Here is a 22,002-nt window from a genome sequence, read left to right on the forward strand (position 1 = left end):
CAGTTGGAGGCTGCAGCCTCTGTCTCTGCACTTTTGGGGGCGTCAGAGCAAGAGCAGTTGCCATACAGCCCCCCTCCTCACATACACACCCCTATCCCGTCTGCATTACAGACTGGGCCAGCATGTGATCAGGCTGCTGATGCTTCCCGCTGCCAGTGACATCAGCCGGCTGAGCCGTGCAATAGAGAGCGGCATCATCCCTCACAGAACGGGGGAGGAGCAGGAGGGGACGACAGGGAGGAGACTTGCCTCCCAGGGAAAAGACAGCACAACAGCTACTAGGATAGTCTGGGTGCAGTGCCGGGAAGTCAGGGTTGCAAGGCAGTGCCCTCCGGTCTCCAGCAATGGTGGCCAAGCGGCCCTCAGGCACGACTGAAGTCCTCTCTGCTGACAGCAAAGCCAAAGCAGCCGACTGCCTGCTTGTGTAGCTCTGCCCTCCTGCCCCTCCCTTTCCCTCCCTCTGCTCTCCACCCCCAAACCCAAAAACACTCTAGTCCTGGACTCTCTCCAGCTGCTGGCTCAAGCCCTGGCTTTGCAGCCCAATGCAAAGCTTCACAATCCTGCTAGCAAAAATCTGTGTGCTCCAAGTGGCCCCTGAGCAGCACCCTGACACAGCAGTGTTTACCACTGAGAAACAGGATAACCTTCAGAAAAACACTGTACACTTGGACCCTGGGGAACAGCACCTGGTGCTCCAGGCTTGCCTGAAGCAGCTTATCACAGAGAAAAGGGGTCAGCTTTGGTAGCAGGAGAAAGAGTCACTGGGCTGTTCCAGGTGTATCTCACAGGACATATAGCCCACAACCCACATGCCAGAGTGAGACCTGCCCCAACTAGGATGATCCCTGTTCCCAGGCTCCCTCACCCCAACAGGATAAGCATTAGTCATGAGCAGATATATCGGCCCAGTTCCTGCTCTCCCTCCTGCAACTGCAGGCAGAGACTGAGGAAACACTCTCAAAGCAGTGTCGACAGACGAAAACAAGAGCAACAGTCTCAGAAGTATTGTTATGCTATATTAGAAACACCATGCTCAGGAGCTTACATCACTCAGCTCTGACAACAGTGTTTCTCTTGCCCTTCTAGCAGCCCTCAAAAAAATATTGGCCAGCCATGAGGGCACTGACACCTTTAACTGCCTAAGCCCTCTTTCAGGGGTGCTGCCAGAGCCAATGCTCTATTTCTGTGGCCACTCTCAGTTCCAGCAACAAAGTCTAAGAAACTTCAGCTTCTGGAGTAACCCCTTCAGGTCCCTTCCCACTGTGGGAGCTTTTCTGTCCTCTCAATAAATCCTGCTTTCTCACACACAAAAAAAGAAAATGCAGCTCCTGCAGTCTCCGCCATTTCCTTGTTGCTAACGTCTCCTCCCACATTGTCCTTTTCCAGCATGAACCCTGGTCACCAGGCTTCATCTTCAGGTCCAGCCTCAGCAGGTAGGCTGCTCATACCTGGATGGGGCTGGTAGCATCCCACCTGCTTGTTCACTTCTGATGCAAGGAGAAACAAGCAGATACAGGAAGCATGTCCACCTGGGACCACCCATGACAGAGTCTGAACAGGGCAGAAGAGGATAAGGCTGCCATAGGAATAGCTGACTAAAGCTTCCTGTGGTATACTGTGTCCACAGGCACTCAAGCTAGCCTAGAGGGGGAAAACAGTTCCTCCTTTGGAAGATTTTTTTTTTTAAGCTTTGCTGCTGTGTCATCATCCATCCATGTTACTCCTGTCTGGCTGTAGACACTCTGCTTGCTCCCTGTCTGTGTATGACAAGACCTTGTTTACCCCTGCACAGGCTGAGCAAGAACTCACTCATAATGGTCCTGCCCTCACCCCTGACTGTTCCTTCCCATTTCTCTATGTTCACACTTCCCCCAAGCTAAGGATATACTTGAAAATTAACTCATATGTATCAATTACAAGAGCGTAATTCTTCCTTTAAAAACATTCGTTTTTTAGTAGAAAGAGCCTCAGGAAAAAAAATCCATATTTAAGTACTTATTTCCCCCACAAACCAGGTAAAAGGACAGATTTCAAAAATGGAGTTTCTCTGGTCTCCTTGCACTCATACAAGACAATAACCCTTTTCCAGAATCCTGTGGCAAATCATAAGACATTAAGATTAACATCTCCCAAGAATTTGTCTTTCAACTACCAGTTCAGTTCTCTTCTGTGTGATTAAACACCTGTGACTGACCCACTCATCCAGTTACCAGCCCACCTTTGTTTATATACTCACGACTGACCCACACATCTACCCAGCTGTCAGAAATAGGAGAAACTGACCCCATCACCATGACATCAGGTCCTGTGAATGCTTGCCTTCTCCCCTTCAAAACGAGCTGTAAAAGCTTTCAACAACTCAAGCATTCACTGCCAGGCTTTAAGTGTCTGGTCCCCTCTCCAATCTTGGAGATGGGGATCCACTCTCTCTCCTGATCTACTTTAAATAAACTTTCTTTTCTAATCTAATTTCTGTGCAATTTTTTGCAGACCCATGGTACCAGCTCAGCCAGTAACCTAATACCATGTATCTAAATAGTTCCTTCTATCCCAATCTGAAGGCAACTATGTCTAGAAGCAGCCATTCTCTACCCCCCTATAATCAGGGCATCTGTGTATATGAAAATCCCCATACCTCAGGCAGAGAGAATGTATTAAACTATGCTCTTACTACTCAGTATAGTGTGGCAGACCAGCAATATCAGTATCATCAGGATACTTGCAATCAACACTAAATCTTAGGTCCAATCTGAGACCAATGGACTTGGTTGAGATTCCCAGTTAATATGTATGTACACAGAAGTTTGAGCAACATTTATCTATACAACTAGCACAACCTTCCCATTCCAAGCTGAAAGACTCCAGGCCTGAACAACAGGTTTGTAAAACCCCCTTGAGGACCAAATAGCTACCAGCATCCAGGAGCTTGGGGATCTACATACAGTACAACTCTATCTAACTTCTAGAACCCTCAATATAGAGCTCATCTTTATCTTTATCCAGACATTCCTCAATCAATCCACTGTTTCCTCCAGATAAAGGTTTTTACTACCACTGTAGTATTCTTTCACTAGACCCAAAAAATCAGTGGATGCCATACCTATTGAACTGTTAGTGTGGCAGACTGGGTAAAACCAATAGCTTTAGAAGTCTGATAAACCTTGCTCTGCTCACCATGTCTGCCACTGTGTTATCTCAGTCAAGTTACTTGACCTTTCTTAGTATCTTTTCATTTATAAAGTGGCAACAGCAGCCATTTTCCAGGTGTTTTGTGAGTATAAATGAAAGCATTTCATACATTGTCTGTATCTGGCACAAAGTATTTTATCCATACAGTTCATTAAAATTTTTTTTTTTAATTCAGAGACAGAGTCTCACTAGAGTGAGCTAGAGTGCAGTGGTGTAGTCACGGTTCACTGGGGCCTCAACCTCCTGGGTTCACATGATCCTCTCTCCTTGTCCTCCTGAGTAGCTAAAACTACAGGCATACGCCACCATGTCCAGTTAAAATTTTTAAAATTTTCTATACATGGTCTTGCTATGTTGCTCAGGATGGTCTTAAACTCCTGATCTCAAGCAATCCTTCCACCTCGACCTCCCAAAGTTCTAGGATTATCACGTGAATCACTGCACCCAGGATACTTTTGAGAGAGAAAAGGGGCAAAAGTTAATAATTATACCAGAACTAAAGTTCAAAAAGAGACAGTCTTAGTAGACAAACTGGTAGGCATGATCACCATCTGCAGCCATTCATATTCAAAAACAGTTTACTCAAAAAACCTCTTTTCTAGTGCCTTTTTGATCCCATCTCATTTAACTTACCCAATCTGCTACAACTCTTCACTCCGTACTGAAAGGAAGTTTGCTACATATATTCAACACAGGCTAGCATGCAATGAGTCAAAAGGTCTGACACACAAAGGCTGATTTTAATGAGCAAAAGTCCATGTGTACTTCTCAAACTCACGTCTTATGCCAGACAGACACTTGGCCCTTTTTACTGGAGGATATTCTTTATAATCTTTGCCCAGAACCAAGAAGGCACTCAAGACACTAAAAGCTGGTAACCAGCATAGGTTGAAGTGATCATTCTCATTCTAAGGCAATCTATTTGAACAATGTCTCAAATGTCTCTCCTACAAGTTTTGTTTTTAAAAAAAAACCAATACCTATACAAAATTTCCTATTTAAGTTTCTTAATTCAGTTCAAATTTTAAAAATAGTTTTCTTTTGAAAATATCAATTACCATCTCTATGGATAACTTCTCAAAATTAAAAAAAATTTTTTTTTATTTTAAAGACGTAGGGTACAATTCAGGGTTAGGTATACAAATGGTCATTATGCAGGCACCCTTGTTGATGAGGTGTGCCCCTGCCTCCCCTGGCAGTTTCCCTCAACTACCAATCCCAGCCCCACTCCTCTGGCAGTTTCCCACTGCTGCCAATCCCTTTCTTATAGTATTATGATAATTGTTCAATGTCTGCTTATGAGTGAGAACACATGGTACTCTGTTCTTTGTTTCTGTGATAGATCACTGAGTATGATAGACTCGAAATCCATCCAAGTTGCTGCGAAGTTCATATGTCTGTCCTTCTTTATGGCTGCATAATATTCCATTGTGTATATGTGCCACTTTTTTTTAAAATCCAGTCCAGCTTCAATAGGCAGCATGGTTGGTTCCATGTTTTTGCCAATGTGAATAGAGCTGCAACAAACATGTGTGCAGCTATCTTTTTTGTCCAAATTTCTTAACAACTGAATAAATAACTCAGGGAAACAAGTAAATTCACTCCAAGTTTGCTACGGTTCAAAATAGAGTATCTTATCACTGACTCAAAAGGCAGACGAGAGAGCTAGGGAACTCTAGCCCCAAGTCGCTAAGTGTTACAGCCTCCACTCTCTTTTCCATTTCAGCATGATAAGAACTTGGCTATTCACTGATGACCCCTCTGCCACCAAAACTTAGCATAATATTGTTCAGGGACCTCTCCAAGTATCATTCTTGAGTACCTAGTGAGCAGAGGACATAAGATAAGAAAAGAACAGTGCCTTTAGGCCCCCATCTGTGAAACTATTAAGGCAGAGTATTATAATGCATCCACTGCATATAAGGCAGGTGGTGATTGCAGAAGTCAATCAAGGCCGCTGTGAGACCTCAGTTGGCTTCACTGAAAAGGGCTTCACAGAGCAGATGCATCACAAGCTGATACTGGAACAAAGAGGGGAGAAGGTAAGCTAAGGGTATTAGGGCTGGCCAAGCAAGGAAGAACCAAGACCAGTATCAAATTTATGTTCAGGCACTCAGTGAGGAACATTTGCAAGCTCTTAAACAGGAAATAACCTAGCAGAAGGTCCAAGATGAACCAGAGACCAGAGCTAAGGAGGCTAGAGTCTGGGAGGCCAGGAACGAGAGGGCAAGGAGGAGCAGGAGGAGGAGGGCACAGAAACAACTGGAAGAGGAAGGAAGAGAAGTTGGGGAGGAGAGAAGTACGTTAAATGACATAAGCAGAAGCATACTACAACTAAGCCATGATTGCAACTATGTGAAAATTCTGTATGTTAATGGCTAATGCTGATAAAGGAACATAGAAACTATGAGTAGTTAATGTGTGTGAAGGTAGCAGGCTGTTAATGGATTCATCTTCCTCTAGTTGTTACACAAACATCCTAACAGTACAAAATAAAACCTATTGTCTCCTATCCTTTTCCACTCTAGACTTTCAACAAACACACGATTACAGTTTGTATAGCAACAACTTGAATTCTTTTATAAAATCTCTATTTCATCCCCACATTCCAGTGCCTGAAAGCAGCAAAGACAGGCCACTGAGTGATTTGTCCCTGAGAGTTTTTTTTTTCCAAATAAATGACTTTACACACAGCAGAAACTATTTTAAATCAATGACTTATGGTTCATGTTGAAGATTTTAACAAGCCCATAAAGTAAAATTTCTGGCCAGGCTCGGTGGCTCAGCCTGTAATTTTGTGCTTTGGGAAGCCGAGGTGAGTGGATTGCCTGAGCCCGTGGGTTCAAGAACCGCCTGGGCAACTTGGCAAGATCTCATCTCTACAAGAAAAAAAAAAGCTGGGCATGGTAGTGTGCGCCTGTAGCTCCAACTACTTGGAAGGCTGAGTGGAAGGATCGCCGGAGCCCAGCAGGTCGAGGCTGCGGTGGCCGGGAACCTGCCACTGCACTCCAGTCTGGGCGACAGGGTGAGACTCCAACTCAAAAAAAAAAAAAAAAAAAAAAAGTAGAATTTCTAAGAATATATTTCTAATGACTCTGGATATTACTTCTCCCTCCAAGATCAAGAAAACTAAAATGCTAATTCTGAAAAATCCATTTTGAGAAGCTTAAAAAGAAAGAGTATGCAAGAAGTCAGACATCTGTCACGATCATTTCAACTGCACTACAGCCCTCATCTACTCACACCAGGGTGGCTACAAGTTTCTCCAGAGCAGTAGTCTCCAACTTTAACCCTTTGTAATTGGAGACTTCTCGTAGATCACCTACCAGCAACTTGACTGCACTTTTTTATAAAACAGTGAAAAACTAATCATTTCATATTAAAGAGTATAGCATTGGAACCAATTATTTTATTGTAATGATATTTGACTTACAATGGAATCTTGGACATTGAGGAACTTATTTAGGAAAAAAATCAAAATTTTATATCTTATGTTTTTCTTACATGTGGTCATGTGTGAAACACCCACTAGCATGCACTGCAGGTTCATCGATACATATTGTACAATAGTAATTTGTTTGATGTCTTCTACCTGGTGTTTTTCTTTTTGAGTTGTAGTCTCACTCTGTCACTCAGACTGGAGTGCAGTGTCCGCTCCCGGCCACCGCAGCCTCGACTTGCTGGGCTCAGGCGATCCTTCTGCCTCAGCCTTCCGAGTAGCCGGAATTACAGGCGTGCACTACCACGCCTGGCTGATTTTTGATTTATTGTAGAGATGAGGTCTCGCCAAGTTGCCCAGGTGGGTCTCAAACCTGCGGGCTCAGGCAATCCACTCACCTCAGCCTCCCAAAGCACAGGATTACAGGCTGAGCCACCAAGCCTGGCTTACCTGGTGTTTTTCTATTCAAGCAGACAATGTAGTCTTGTTTTCTTCCTCCCACATCAATAATATGTAATTTAGTGTCCAGTCTATTGTTCAAAGAAGATGTGGAAGGATGCACTTGTGCTTCCTGAAAACCACTTTTAAACTGATCGATCATATCTCAGTACATATTCCATCTCTTTATGTGCTTCTTCGTGTAATCTGAATGGAAAACTTAGGAAATATACATTTTTTAAAAATTTGCGCTTGCATGCTTGTATAATCACCAGAAATCTCTGTGTGTTCCCTGAAAGGGGACATCTGAGTGCAAAGGGTTAAATGTGCATACAAATCACTTGTGAATCCATCTGAAACACTAACTCTGCCAGGGCTAGAGGCACATGCCTGTAGACCCAGCTACTTGAAAGACTGAGAAAGGAGGATAACTTGAGGCCACGAGTTGGAGGCTGGAGGGGACTATGATCATACCTGTGAACAGCCACGGCACTCCAACCTGGGCAACAGAGCAAGGCCCTGCCTCTAAAAAAACAAAAACAAAAACAACAACAACAACAAATAGAATACTCAAAAAAGAGATAAACCATTGATTCTGATTCACAGGGTGTGGACTGGGTCCCAAAATTTGCATTTCTAACAGTTACCCTGGTAATATCAGTGCCACTGGTCTGCTAACCACACTTTAAGTAATGAAATTAAAAATGGGTTTACCGGGCTTGGTGGCTCAGCCTGTAATCCCACGCCTTTGGGAGGCTGAGGTGAGTGGATTGCCTGAGACCACGGGTTCGAGACCCACCTGGGCAACTTGGTGAGACCTCATCTCTACAATAAATCAAAAAATTAGCCAGGCATGGTAGCGCACGCCTGTAGTTCTACCTAACTTGGAAGGCTGAGGCAGAAGGATCGCCGGAGCCCAGCAGGTGGCCGGGAGTGGCCACTGCACACCAGTCTGGGTGACAGAGTGAGACTCTAACTCAAAAAAAAAAAAAAAAAATGGGTTTACCTTAGGCAGTCATATTTGATCTCTGAACTTGCGAAGACTTCCTTTTTCCTCTTCCAGGGATGCTGTCGAAAGGCACTCAGAATGGTCCAGCGTTTGACATATCATCATAGGCTTTCCTACAATATAGCCTCTAACAAAACCAGGCTGTCCTGAACCTGATAATAGAATTGTTTGTTTATATACCAAGAAGGTTGGGAAAGCACCAAAGTCTGCATGCGGTGTATGTCCAGGCAGATTTCAAGGGGTTTGTGCTGTGAGACCTAAAGTTCTTATAAGGTTGTCCAAAACAAACAACAACAACAAAAAAACCTGTCAGCATGGCCTATGGTGATTCCATGTGTGCAAAATGTGTTCATGACAGGATCAAAAGTGCTTTTCTTATTGAGGAGAAAATTGCTGTTAAAGCACCGAAGGCACAAGCACAGAGCAAAATAAAGAAAAGAGGCATTTTCTTCAGTAAAAATTAAAAGACTTAAGAAAAAATAGGTTTATTTTAAACTTTGTATCTCAGATTCTTTCTTCCAGATAATTCATCCCAACCTTACTCAACAACTTTCTTCATGGTGTTCACTATCCTGAACAAGTACCTTCAATGGTTCCCTGTTGCCTCTCAGATCAAAGCCAATCGTCAGGCCCTGGCTTGCTTTTTAACTTCCATGCTATTCACCAAATGTAAAAGGTTAAATTTGAGTTAATCACAATTCCCTGAAGTTCACAATCTGGAGAATGATTTATTGCTTATTTGTGCACTAATAAGTGGAGCAGTAGTTCAGAAGAAAGAACGCATGATGGCTAGAATATTCGAGGAGTGCTTCCTTATAATTTTGACTACACATTAAACAATGTTATTACAGATTAAGATACAAGAGAACATTAGGTTTATTTTGCACTTACCGTTATAAAATAGAGTATTTTAATCTTGACTGCTTTTAATATCTTCAAATAAATTCTCTAAATTATTTCAAACTGATTTCTACAACACTTCTAAAAATATTAACTTGTTTAGATTTTAAAACATCATACACTGTCACATACTGAAATATTCAATATTGTTAAAAAGTAATTGTCACCAAATTAATATACAGATGTTCCTTGATTAAAATGGGGTTACATTCTGAAAAACCCACTTTAAGTTGAAAATACCTAACCTACCAAATATCATAGCTTAGCTTAAGCCCATTTTGAATATGCTCAGAACACTGACAAAATCATTTAACCCAAAGACTGTTTTATAATAAAGTGATGAGTATCTCATGTAATTTATTAAACACAGTACGGGAAATAAAAAACAATGATTGTATGGGCACTTGAAGTATGGTTTCTACTGAATGTGTATCACTTTCATGCCATCATCATCAAGTAAAAAAAAATCATAAGGAGGCCGGGCACGGTGGCTCAAGCCTGTAATCCCAGCACTTTGAGAGGCTGAAGCGAGAGGACTGCCTCAGTCCAGGGGTTCAAGACCAGCCTGGACAACATGGTGAGACCTCGTCTCTACAATATATCAAAAAATTAGTCTGGTGTGGAATCGCACACCTGTAGTTCTGGCTGCTTGAAAGGCTGAGGCGGAAGGATCGCCTGAGCCCAGCAGATTGACACTAGGGTGACTATGAGCATGCCACTGCACTCCAGCCTGGGTGACTGAGACTGACTCAAAATTAAAAAAAAAAAAAAATCATAACCTGAATCACCCTAAATCTGGGACTGTCTGTACGTAATTAGTATAATCCATTACTGGCCTTCAAGAAGTTCCATGAGGAAAGACTTGTTAACAAATGGTGTTAGAACAACCAAATTATCCAAATATTTGGAGGGAATGAACCATGACCGAAATACAAATATTAATATAATAGGGATCTGAGAGACTAAAAAGTAAAAGCTAAGCCTAACTGTAAATCTTCTCTAAGAAAATATCTTTGTAATTTAATGGTGGAGGAGAACTGCAGAGAAGCAAATGGTTTCTTATATAGGACACAGAAAACAATGATCACTGGAGAAAACGTTGATAAATTATACTTATCAGAATAATCTGAAACTTCTGCTCAAGACATCATTAAAAATAACTAAGAAAGCTCACAAAATGAGAAAATAGCTATAACCCTACCTGACAAACGGCTCGTATCTAGAATAAAAAAGAAATGATAACTCAAAGTTTAAAAAAAACCTCTAGCTGGGCTCAGTAGCACAGCCTGTAATCCCAGCACTTTGGGAGGCCGAGGTGAGCGGATTGCCTGAGCCCGCAGATTCAAGACCAGCCTGGGCAACTTGGTGAGACCTCATATCCCTACAATGAGTCAAAAAATTAGCCGGGCATGGTGGCGCAGGCCTGTAGTTCCAGCTACATGGAAGGCTGAGGCGGAAGGATCGCCTGAGTCCAGCAGGTCGAGGCTGCAGTGGCCATGAGCAGTGTGTCACTGCACTCCAGCCTAGGTGACAGAGTAAGACTTCGACTCAAAAAAAGAAAAGAAAAAAACCTTGAGTTTTATTTTTTGAGTCAAAGTCTCACTCTGTTGCCCAGGTTGGAGTGCAGTGGCACGCTCACAGCTACCACAGCCTTAACTCGCTGGGCTCAGGGGATCCTTCCACCTCAGCCTTCCAAGTAGCTGGGACTACAGGTACGCACCATCACACCTGGCTAATTTTTAAATTTATTACAGAGATGAAGTCTCACCAAGTTGCCCAGGCTGGTCTCGAACCCCTGGGCTGAGGCAATCTTCTCACCTCTGCCTCCTAAAGTGCTGGGATTACAGGAGTGAGCCACCATGCCTGGCAAAAACCCAATTTTTAAAATAGCATAACACCTGAAGAACATTTCACAAGGCTATATAAACAGCCAATAAGAACTTGAAAAAAATGCTCATTATTATTAGTCAAAGAAATGCAAGTTAAAACCACAATATGATCATACACCTACCAGATGGCTAAGATTAAAAGGAGCGTTTCACATTTTGCCAACACATGGTGCTGTCAATGAGAACTTCCATACATTATTGAAAATGGTACAATCACTTTAGGAAAAGGTCTGCCAATTTCTTATACAATTAAACACATACTATCCTATAACCCTAGATTCTACTCCTAGGAATTCAACCACGAGGAATGAAAGTGTAAGTCTACAAAAAGATCTGTGCAAGAATAGTGATAGAAGCTTTATTCCTACTCACCAAAACCTGGATACAATCCCCACGTGAGCATCAACAGGAGAACAAAATGTGGTCTATGCATATATTACAATAGTACTTAGCAATAAAGAGGAACAAACTATTGATACAAGCAAAAACATGGATGGAAATAATTACTTGAAATGATTATGGTGAGAAAAGCACTATGTAAGAGTACATATGTACATAATTCCATTTATTTGAATTTGTAGAATAGACAAAACTAATAAGTGGTGGGAAAAAATCAAGCAGTTGCTTCTGGGGTTTAGGTAAAAGTGGGGATGGATTGGGAAGGGGCATGAGGGAACTTCCCAAGGTAACAGTTTATATTTTGATAGGAACTATGTGTGTACAATTGTCAGACTTTATCTAATGATACACTTAGGGTTTGTGCATTTCACTGCATATACATTTTATCTCAAAAAAGTTGTAAACAGCCGGGCTCGGTGGCTCAGCCTATAATCCAGCGCCCTTGGGAGGCTGAGGTGAGTGGATTGCCTGAGCCCGCGGGTTCGAGACCCGCCTGGGCAGCGAGACCTCATCTCTACAATAAATCAAAAAATCAGCCGGGCGTGGTAGCGCATGCCTGTAATTCCGGCTACTTGGAAGGCTGAGGCGGAAGGATCGCTGGAGCCCAGCAGGCGAGGCTGCGGTGGCCGGGAGCGGCCACTGCACTCCAGTCTGGGCGACCGAGTGAGACTCTAACTCAAAAAAAAGAAAAAAAAAAAAAGTTGTAAACAAACATAGTACTGAAGACAAGTTAATGATATGCATGTTGAAGCATTTAGGGGTAAATTACACCAATGTCTACAACTTACTTAGAAACGAATCATAAAAAAAAGATGTACTGATAAATGGTCAGAGGGATAAATAAAAAAATATGTGGTAAAGCAAATATGACAGAAAGTTCACTGAAGATTCCAGGTGGTAGGTATTATAAGTGTTCATTTTACCACTCTTTCTGCTTTTCCGTATGCTTAAAAATGTTCATAAACATTTTTAAAAATGTAGTCAGACTTTTTCTGACAAAAAGCAAGTCTGACTGAATTGATTGATTTGAAAATAAGAACTGATTCAATTAAATGAGATTTTGTGGTAGACATTTTCTGTAAATAGAACAAGTTAAACCTATAGGCCCAAAGTTCTGACAGAACATTCTTAAAGCAAGTGGTAATATTTTAAAAAATTTTAATATACTGGCAAGGTTCTATTTTTAAACTAACAATATTTAAATTTTTTTTCAACCCTTTAAGTATACTGAATTAAACAATGTATCTTTAAGTGAAAGAGAAACAGACATAGTAGCTGTCTGAAATCTTGATAAAGTATTCTTGATATAATTCCAATAAATTAAGTAATTCAATGTCCAGTATGACTAGGTAACAAATCTTTTCGTAAACTAGATAGTTTCCAGTTCCTTCTTTTCAACAAATATGAAGGAGTAAAATGGGACAATCAACAAGTAGATGACTAAAATAACTGATTTTTGTAAAAAACTCAAGGAGTTCAAAATAATTGCATGAACTACTCCATTTCCCATCTATTTTACGTAAACATAAAGTTTACTCAGAGCACAACCTCTATAAAAACAACAACAAAAAAAACATACTTTGTGTTGAAAATCTTGAGTCATTCTAGCAAAAAATTAGTCATCCAAAATAACATGAGTTTTGCCAGGCGCAGTGGCTCACACCTGTAATCCCAGCACTTTGGGAAGCAGAAGCAAGAGGATTGCCTGAACCCAAGGGTTTGAGACCAGCCTGGGCAAGTTGGTGAGATCTCATCTCTACAGTAACTCAAAAAATTAGCTGGGCATGGTGGCACGCGCCTATGGTTCCAGCTACTTGGAAGGCTAAGGTGGAAGGATCGACCCCAGCAGGTCAAAGCTGTGGCAGCCCTGAGTGTGCCACTCTGCACTCCAGCCTGGGAGGCAGTGAGACTTTGACTCAAAAAAAGACAAAATAACATGAATTTTCAAAAGACCTCATTTAGCTCATTAAGAAGCATTTTTAATAAATTACTAAATAAAATTGTATCAGAATTTATTACATTTAGGTTGTCTTAATCAATTGTCCCATCAATCAGTTGCCATTGTTATCCAGTACACTTACAGTCTTACAGGAAATAATTTAAAATTTCAATTTATGTACTTTTTTTGTTACAGAAAAGTATGACATGTGATCAATAAAAGACTGTTACATAAAATAATGCTTTAGAATAAAACTGGGAGGAAGAAGTGAACTAGAAATATTAGGAAAAGAGAAAAGGAATAACAAAAAATTTTCCACTGTTAAAGAACTGCTTTACATATTTGTAAGTAAATGATAAGTATTCAAATCTCTATTATTACAAACCCACTTACATTTTCTCTTATGATAAAAATTCAGATATCAAGTTAAATGTGCAAGCGATATGAATTTGTTTTTAATTTTTGTAAAAAATATTTAACAAAATTTGCCACTTTAACCATTTTTAAGTGCAAATTCAGAGGCATTAAGTACATTCATATTTTTGGGCACTCATCACCACTATTCACCTCCAGAACGTTTTTCATCCCAAACAAAAACTTTGTATCATTAAACACTAACTCCCCATTTCCATCATCTCCTAATCTGTAGTAAGCACTATGTTACTTTGTCTCTAAGAATTTGACTATTTTAGGGACCTCATAAAGTAGAATCATATAGTATTTGTCCTTTGTGGCTGGCTGAGTTTATCTGGCATAATTTCTTCAAGTTTCATCCACGCAGCATGTATCAAAATTTCCTTTTTTTTTGGTTAGAGACAGGGTTTTGCTATGTTTCCCATGCTGTCCTGGAATTCCTGGGCTCTTCACTAACCATCAAAGAAATGCAAATTAAAACTACATTGAGACATCACCTAACTCCAATCAGGATGGCCAGCATTAATAACTCAAAAAACAACAGATGCTGGAGAGGATGCAGAGAAAAGGGAACACCCTACTGTTGGTGGAAGTGTAAATTAGTACAACCTCTGTGAAAAAGTGTGGCAATTTCTAAAAGATCTAAAAATCGACCTTCCATATGACCTAGCAATCCCCCTCTGGGAATATATCAGCAGGAACTCAAATAATTCTACAAAAAAAGATACCTGTGCACACATATTTATTGCAGTATTCACAATAGGAAAAACATGGAACCAAACATCCTGCTCACCGAAAGTGGACTGGATTAAAAAACGTGGTACATATACATAATGGAATATTATGCAGTCATAAAGAAGGACAAAATTATGAACTTCACAGCAACTTGGATGGATTTAGAGTCTATCATACTCAGTGATCTAACATAGAAACAAATGAGTACCACATGTTCTCACTCAAAAGTGGGTCCTGAACATTTATTATAATATTACAAGAAAGGGATTGGCAGTAATGAGACACGGCCAGGGGAGGGAGGAGCACATAATATCAATATGAGTACCTGATCCTAAACCAGGCAAAGTGAGGATCAATGGGAGACCCAAACTTCACTTGTACAGTGACCACTTATGTACCTAATCCTGAATTGTACCCCACACATTTTAAAAATAAAATAAAAAAAATTCTGGGCTCTAACAATCCCCCCACCTCACCCTCCCAAGTAGGTACACACCATCATGTCTGACTCCCTTTCTAAGGCTGATAGTATTCCATCATATATATAACATCTTATTTATCCACTCATCCACTGACGGACACTTGGGTTGTTTCCTGTTTTTACCTTTTGGCTATTGTGCATAGTGCTATGAACACTGGCATACAAATGTATGCTCAAGTTCCTTCTTTCAGTATTTACCTAGAAAGAGAATTACTGGATCACATGGAAACTCTATGTTTAATTTTTTAGCAAGCATCATACTATTTTCCCCAGCAGATGTATCATTTTACACTCCCACCAGTAATGCACAAGTGTTCTAATCTCTCCCCACATCCTCACCAATACTTGATATTTTCTGGATTTTGTTTGGTTGTTTTTAACAACGGCCATCCTAATGGGTATAAACTAGTATCTCATTGTGTGGTACATTCATTTAAAAAATGAATAGGTTGTACACAAATGTTTAAAGATTGCTGCTGCCTAGTTCATGAATTCCCAAGATCATGCTTTAAAAAATCTCCCAGGGGGTGGGGGGTGGGGGTGGGATTGGCAGTTGAGGGAAACTGCTAGGGGAGGGAGGGGCATACCTCATCAACAAGGGTACCTGTATGATCAATGTTTATATACCTAACCCTGAATTGTACCCATCTTTATAATAAAAATTAAAAAAAAGAATCTCCCACACACCAAGTTTTTGCTGAACTGTTTTTCTCCTTATGTCATCCAAATGGTCTTAAAGGCAAATGCCATCTTCTTGCGGGATTCCATCTCACTGGTCACAGTGATGGTCCATATCGGGCATCTGACTCAAACTGGGCAAGAACTACCCATCCTCATAACTAGAGTCTAGTTATGGCATGACTTAAGCCAAGCTAGTTGGGTGTCTTCCTTGGTATTTTTCTAATTGTATACAGTAGAGGAAGAACCATTTCCTGATTGTTCATGATGTTAGTGGATGTGAGCATATCCCCTTTCCCAAATAGCAGGCAAGTCTGCAAGAGAAGACAATGAAACCCATATAAAAACAAGCAGAAGAGAGTCTTGACAAAACTGGAGGCCTTGGTTTCACCGTCCCTAGTTTTTCAGTGATTCCTTCTAATTTTGTGAGCTGTATATCAAGAACCTTCTAACATACTGTACATTTTGTTAAAGTAAGTTCTAATTAGGTGTTTGGTCACTTGCAAGTAAGAGTGTTTTGAGTAATTCAGGCCTTTTAAGCAAGGATTGATCAAGCAAGTAATTACTACATGCAGGATAAGAATCTCTGGGACAAAAGCCCTTAATGGCCGGGTGTGGTAGCTCACACTTATAATCCCCGTACTTTTGGAGGCAGAGTAGAGATGAATGCCTGAACCCATGGGTTTGAGACCAGCCTGGGCAACATCGCAAGATCTCATCTCTACAATAAATCAAAAAATTAGTCAGGCATGGTGGAGCATGCCTGTGGTTCCAACTACATGGAAGGATTGCCTGAGTCCAGCAGGTCAAGGCTGTGGTGGCCGTGAGCAGTGTGCCACTGCACTCTAGCCTGGGAAACAGAATGAGACTCCAACTTAAAAAAACAAAAAACAAACAAACAAACAAAAACCCTTAATATACCAGAAGAGAAAGTCAGCCACAAAGAAAAACAAGAAAAGAGTAAGTCCATCTGGTTAAATATCTTCTTTTTTTAAGAGACCCACCTGGGCAACTTGGCAAGACCTCATCTCTACAGTAAATCCTGGTGCCCAGGATGGAGTGCAGTGGCAAGATCATGGCTTACTGCAGCCTTGACCTCTTGGGTTCAGGTGATTCTTCCAAACCTTAGCCTCCTCAGTAACTGGGACTATATATAGGCATGCACCACTATGCCTGGCTAATTTTTTTCCCCCTAGTTTTTATAGGGACAAGGTCTGCTATGTTACCAGGCTGATCTTGAACTCCTGGGCTCAAGCAATCCTCCCACCTCAACCTCCCAAAGTGCTGGGATTACTGGCGTAAACCATGTACCCGGCATATATCTTCCTTTTTTTCTAGAAAGCAAACAAAATCCAGAGATGGCCAAAGTGACAAAGCTACTGAGTAGCAGAGGCAGGATCCAAATCCAGATTTACTGGTACTAAATTCGGGGATCTACCTCTCTCCTACTCTGGGACACTTTTTAGAGCCAGGTCTGCACTCATACATATCTCTACACAGATCTGTTTTATCAGTAAGGTATCAATGGATCTTTTTTCTCCACTCAGGTTGCCCACAGAGTTGTGTACTAAACCCGTCCCATCCTACCAGGAGTTCAATTCTTAACACTAGCTCCTAGTCCCTCCCCCTCTACTCTCTCCATAATCTCCTACTTAGCAAGAAGTCAACTGCACATTCCAATGTTTCCAAAATTTCACATGTATTATAATAATGCACATGTATTATTTTTCAAGGTGATAATTTCATTTCTTCCCCATGGAGAGCTAAAAAGACGACCGCTGATTCAAGGCCAGCTTCACCCAAACTATGGCTTTTGGTATTTGGGGTAGAGGGAGGTAGTTCTGAAGCAGACTCCCTCGAAGGCTCTGGCTTAGAGTCCTGGAGTACAACATGTTATCCAGGCTATAATCCTAGATTGTACACAAAACTAGTACAACCAGCTGGGCTCAGTGGCTCAGCCTGTAATCCCAACACTTTGGGAGGCTGAGGTGAGTGGAGTGCATGAGCCCACGGGTTCGAGACCCACCTGGGCAACTTGGCAAGACCTCATCTCTACAATAAATCAAAAAATTAGCCGGGCGTGGTAGCATGCACCTATAGTTCCAGCTACCTGGAAGGCTGAGGCAGAAGGATCACCGGAGCCCAGTAAGTCGAGGCTGCGGTGGCCGAAAAGCAGCCACTGCACTCCAGTCTGCGTGACAAGAGTGAAACTCCAACTCAAAAAAAAACCAAAAAACAAAAACTAGTACAACCACAACATGATGAAATGTTACTTTACTAGACACATTGCTCAAATTGTGGGTTTGCATAAGTTTACTTGAACATTATACCAAACTGGAGACCTCTATTTGTGGCCCCTTAAGTGCTAACCACAATGAACTTAGAGAATATAAAATCTAGTGATTTAAAAAAAGGACAGGGCATTTTCATATACTACAGAGTGTAAACTGGTATAACATTTCTGGAGAATAATCTGACACATGCGTTAAAAACTTCAAAATATATTTATTCTTTGAAGAAAGTCTACTTTTGGGGATTAACTCTATGTCCAAATAATCAGATGCAAGCACAAGTTTTAACCTTGAGTACTTTTCACTAGTTATGTAATATAGGCATCTATGTAAACTATCTCCAAAATATAAAATTGAATTCCAGAGGTTCTTGGCCTTTTTTGGTACCAAAACCATTTGGCAATCTGCTAAAACCCTTGGACACCTTCTGAAAATAATGTTTAAAATGTAAAATAGTGCCAGGCACGGTGGCTCATGTCTATAATCCCAGCACTTTGGGAGGCCAAGGCGAGAGGATTGCCTGAGCCCAGGGGTTCAAGAACACCCTGGGCAACTTGGTGAGAGTCTGTCTCTACAGTAAATTTAAAAAAAAAATTAGCTGGGCATGGTGGTGAGCACCAGCAGTTCCAGCTACTTGGAAGGCTGAGGCGGAAGGATCGCCTGAACCCAGCAGGGTGGCCATGAGCATGCCACTGTACTCCAGCCTGGGCAACAGAGTAAGACTCTGACTCAAAAATAAAATAAAGTATAAAATAGTGATAATTTTAAAATCATAAATAACATATCAAGATATGTGCAATGACTATAAATGAATCAAATATGAACGCTCTGATCTTTCACTGATTTCTAAGTATTAAGTCCTGCTAATATTGTTGTGATCTGTTGCTTAAATTTACAATGGAAAGAAATGGCATGCTTCATTTAAACACCGATGAAAATAAAGACGGAAGTCTTTACCTGTCTAAATTATTGAACACTCTTGAGTTCTATCCATATATCTAGGTTAAGAATTCCATAATGCAGCCAGGCTCGGTTGCTCAGCCTGTAATCCCAGCACTTTGGGAGGCTGAGGTGAGTGGACTGCCTGAGCTTGCAGGTTCAAGAACTGCCTGGGCAACTGGGCGAGACCTCATCTCTACAATAAACCAAAAAATTAGCCAGGCGTGGTAGCGGGTGCCTGTAGTTCCAGCTACTTGGAAGGCTGAGGCGGAAGGATCGCTGGAGCCCAGCAGGTCGAGGCTGCGGTGGCCAGGAACATGCCACTGCACTCCAGTCTGGTGACAGAGTAAGATGCCAACTCAAAAAAAAAAGAATTCCATAATGCATCTAATCCACACAGTAAAATGCTATGCAATTTTGAGAAAGATCAAAAAAATGACACAAAAAGATGAGAAAGGGGCAAATTTACGAATACATTCAGTAAGATTTCATTTTGATATGCACATGTTAGAAGAATACTGAGAAGATACACCAAAATGTATTTTGGGGTAGTAAGATTACATATGATTTTTTAAAATTTGCCTCTTTTCCTCAAAATTTTCTATAATAAACATATTGTTGTAACAAGAAAAATACACAAACAGGGTAAGTTGAGTCAGATTTAACATCCCCTAAATAACTTTGAATTTCTTTTAATTTTTGCCAAGCAAAATCTATTTATCTATTTATCTATATCTATCTATCTATCTATCTATATATATATATTTTTTTTTTTTTTGAGTTGGAGTCTCACTCTGTCACCCAGACTGGACTGCAGCGGCCGATCCCGGCCACCGGAGCCTCTACCTGCTGGGCTCCGGCGATCCTTCCACCTCAGCCTTCCAAGTAGCTGGAACTACAGGCATGCGCTACCATGCCCAGCTAATTTTTTGATTTATTGTAGAAATGAGGTCTCGCCAAGTTGCCCAGGCGGGTCATGAACCCGCAGGCTCAGGCAATCCACTCACCTTAGCCTCCCAAAGGTGCAGGATTATAGGCTGAGCCACTGAGCTGGCTTAAAATCTATATTAAAAGGAGATTTTGGGCTGGGCCTGGTGCCTCATGCCTGAAATGTCAGCACTTAAGGAGGCTCGAGGTCAGGAGTTGGAGACTACCCTGGGCAACACAACAAGACCCCTTTCTCTATATATTAAAAATAAATAGCCAGGCTCAGTGGCTCAGCCTGTGATCCCAGCGCTTTGGGAGGCTGAGGTGAGTGAATTGCCTGAGCCCGCGGGTTCGAGACCTGCCTGGGAAACTTGGCGAGACCTCATCTCTACAATAAATCAAAATGAGCCGGGTGTGGTAGCACACGCCTGTAGTACCAGCTACTTGGAAGGCTGAGGCGGAAGGATCGCCAGAGCCCAGCGGGTCGAGGCTGCAGCAGCCAGGAGTGGCCACTGCACTCCAGTATGGGCAACAGAGTGAGACTCCAACTCAAAAACAAAAAACAAAAAAAACAACACTAGTAACTCAGAGGCCATTACCTTGCTAAGCTATAGTGTGGACATGTGTCCTTTGAACTATGGCCAGGTCACATTTCCTAACTTTGGTCCCCTCTCCAACCTTGGGGAGGTGAATCTCCTCTTTCTCGTTCTCTCTCTCTCCAACTTACTTTCTAAATAAACGATACTTTCTAATCTAAAAAAAAAACCAAATTGGAAAATAAAATTAGGATTATAATTTAAACAGAATAAGCCACAGAAAATAGGAGGGACTTTGGAGTCCACTTAGTCCAAGCTTCCCACTTCAAAGCAGAAAGACCTTTCCCCCAATACTAAATCCAGAAAGTTTCAGCCCTCATCTCTGCACACTCAACTATTCTCTCAAAGTGTATTCATTTTTTCAGTCAAAAAGACTTAAAACAAACCAGGCGCGGTGGCTCAAGCCTGCAATCCCAGCACTTTGGGAGGTCGAGGTGAGAGGATTGCCTGAGCCTGGGGGGTTCGAGACCAGCCTGGGCAACTTGGTGAGTTCTCATCTCTACTATAGATCAAAAAATGAATCGTGTGTGGTAGCTCACACCTGTAGTTCCAGCTACTTGGCAGGCTGAGGCAGAAGGATCCCGAGCCTAGCAGTTCGAGGCTGCGGTGGCAGTGAGCATGCCACTGCGCTCTAGCCTGGGTGACAGAGTGAGACTCCGACTCATAAATAAATAAATACATAAATACATAAATAAATGCATAAATAAGAGAGATAAAACAATCTACATTTGGAAACCAGAACACATACACCAAAGTGAAAGTAATCCAGACTATGATTAAGACACAACCAAACCTTAAGCTTTCAGTGGCAAAGCCCAGACATTCCACCAGATGGGGACGGTACCATGCCAACCAAGACTCTCAGAACTTAAATGAAACATTACATTCCCTATTATTCAAACGAGAAAAGGAAAGAGCAGAAATGGGGTAACCCCCTCGAGTCCCCTCCCACTGCGGAAGCTTTTCTGTCTTCTCAATAAATCCTGCTTTTTCAAATATATTTCTGAGGTCCAAGAGGAGTTAGGCAATTTACAAGCATCACCATAATCGTCAAAACACCACCATGGAGAAGAAAGGCATTATACCCATCTTACAAGTATTGAAGCCACAACACAAAAGAGTTAAAGTAATGTGACTAAAGTTACACACCTAGCATTCAGATCTCATTCCAAACCACGTTCTCCCCACAATGCCTTTTTTTTTTTTTTTTTTTTTACAATTCACGTATACTTTCATTTTGTTAAAAAAAAAATTAAGATGATACATACAATTAAAAAATAAAAGATCACTTTCACATACCTGCAACTCCTTGTCCTCAACCATATTCTCCTTTGAATGAGTTTAAGATTTTCTTTTTTTTTTTTTTGAGTTGGAGTCTCACTCTGTCGCCCAGACTAGAGTGCAGTGGCCGCTCCCGGCCACGGCAGCCTCGACCTACTGGGCTCTGGCAATCCTTCCGCCTCAGCATTCCAAGTAGCCGGAATTACAGGCATGCGCTACCACACCCAGATGATTTTTTTTTTTATTGTAGAGATGAGGTCTCGCTGCCCAGGCGGGTCTTGAACCCGCGGGCTCATGCAATCCACTCACCTCAGCCTCCCAAAGGCGTGGTATTACAGGCTGAGCCACTGAGCCCGGCGAGTTTAAGATTTTATATATATATATATAGTATTACGCACATTTAAATATATAAAATATATATATATCCCACAGCCATTCGCATGTTTGCATCTCACTCT

General features: G+C 41.5%; 1 protein-coding gene and 1 pseudogene across 2 annotated transcripts in view; one reads left to right on the forward strand and one right to left on the reverse strand.

Annotated features, from left to right (window-relative positions):
• CPEB1 (cytoplasmic polyadenylation element binding protein 1) overlaps positions 1 to 22,002 on the reverse strand; it is a 113,454-nt gene that overhangs the window by 33,723 nt on the left and 57,729 nt on the right. The window lies entirely within an intron of this gene.
• Positions 8,154 to 8,539, forward strand: LOC110595982 (annotated as a pseudogene).

The sequence above is a fragment of the Carlito syrichta genome, unplaced genomic scaffold, assembly GCF_000164805.1.
Source record: "Carlito syrichta isolate Samal-C Ts95f unplaced genomic scaffold, Tarsius_syrichta-2.0.1 Scaffold305654, whole genome shotgun sequence".
NCBI classification, from domain to species: Eukaryota; Metazoa; Chordata; class Mammalia; order Primates; family Tarsiidae; genus Carlito; species Carlito syrichta.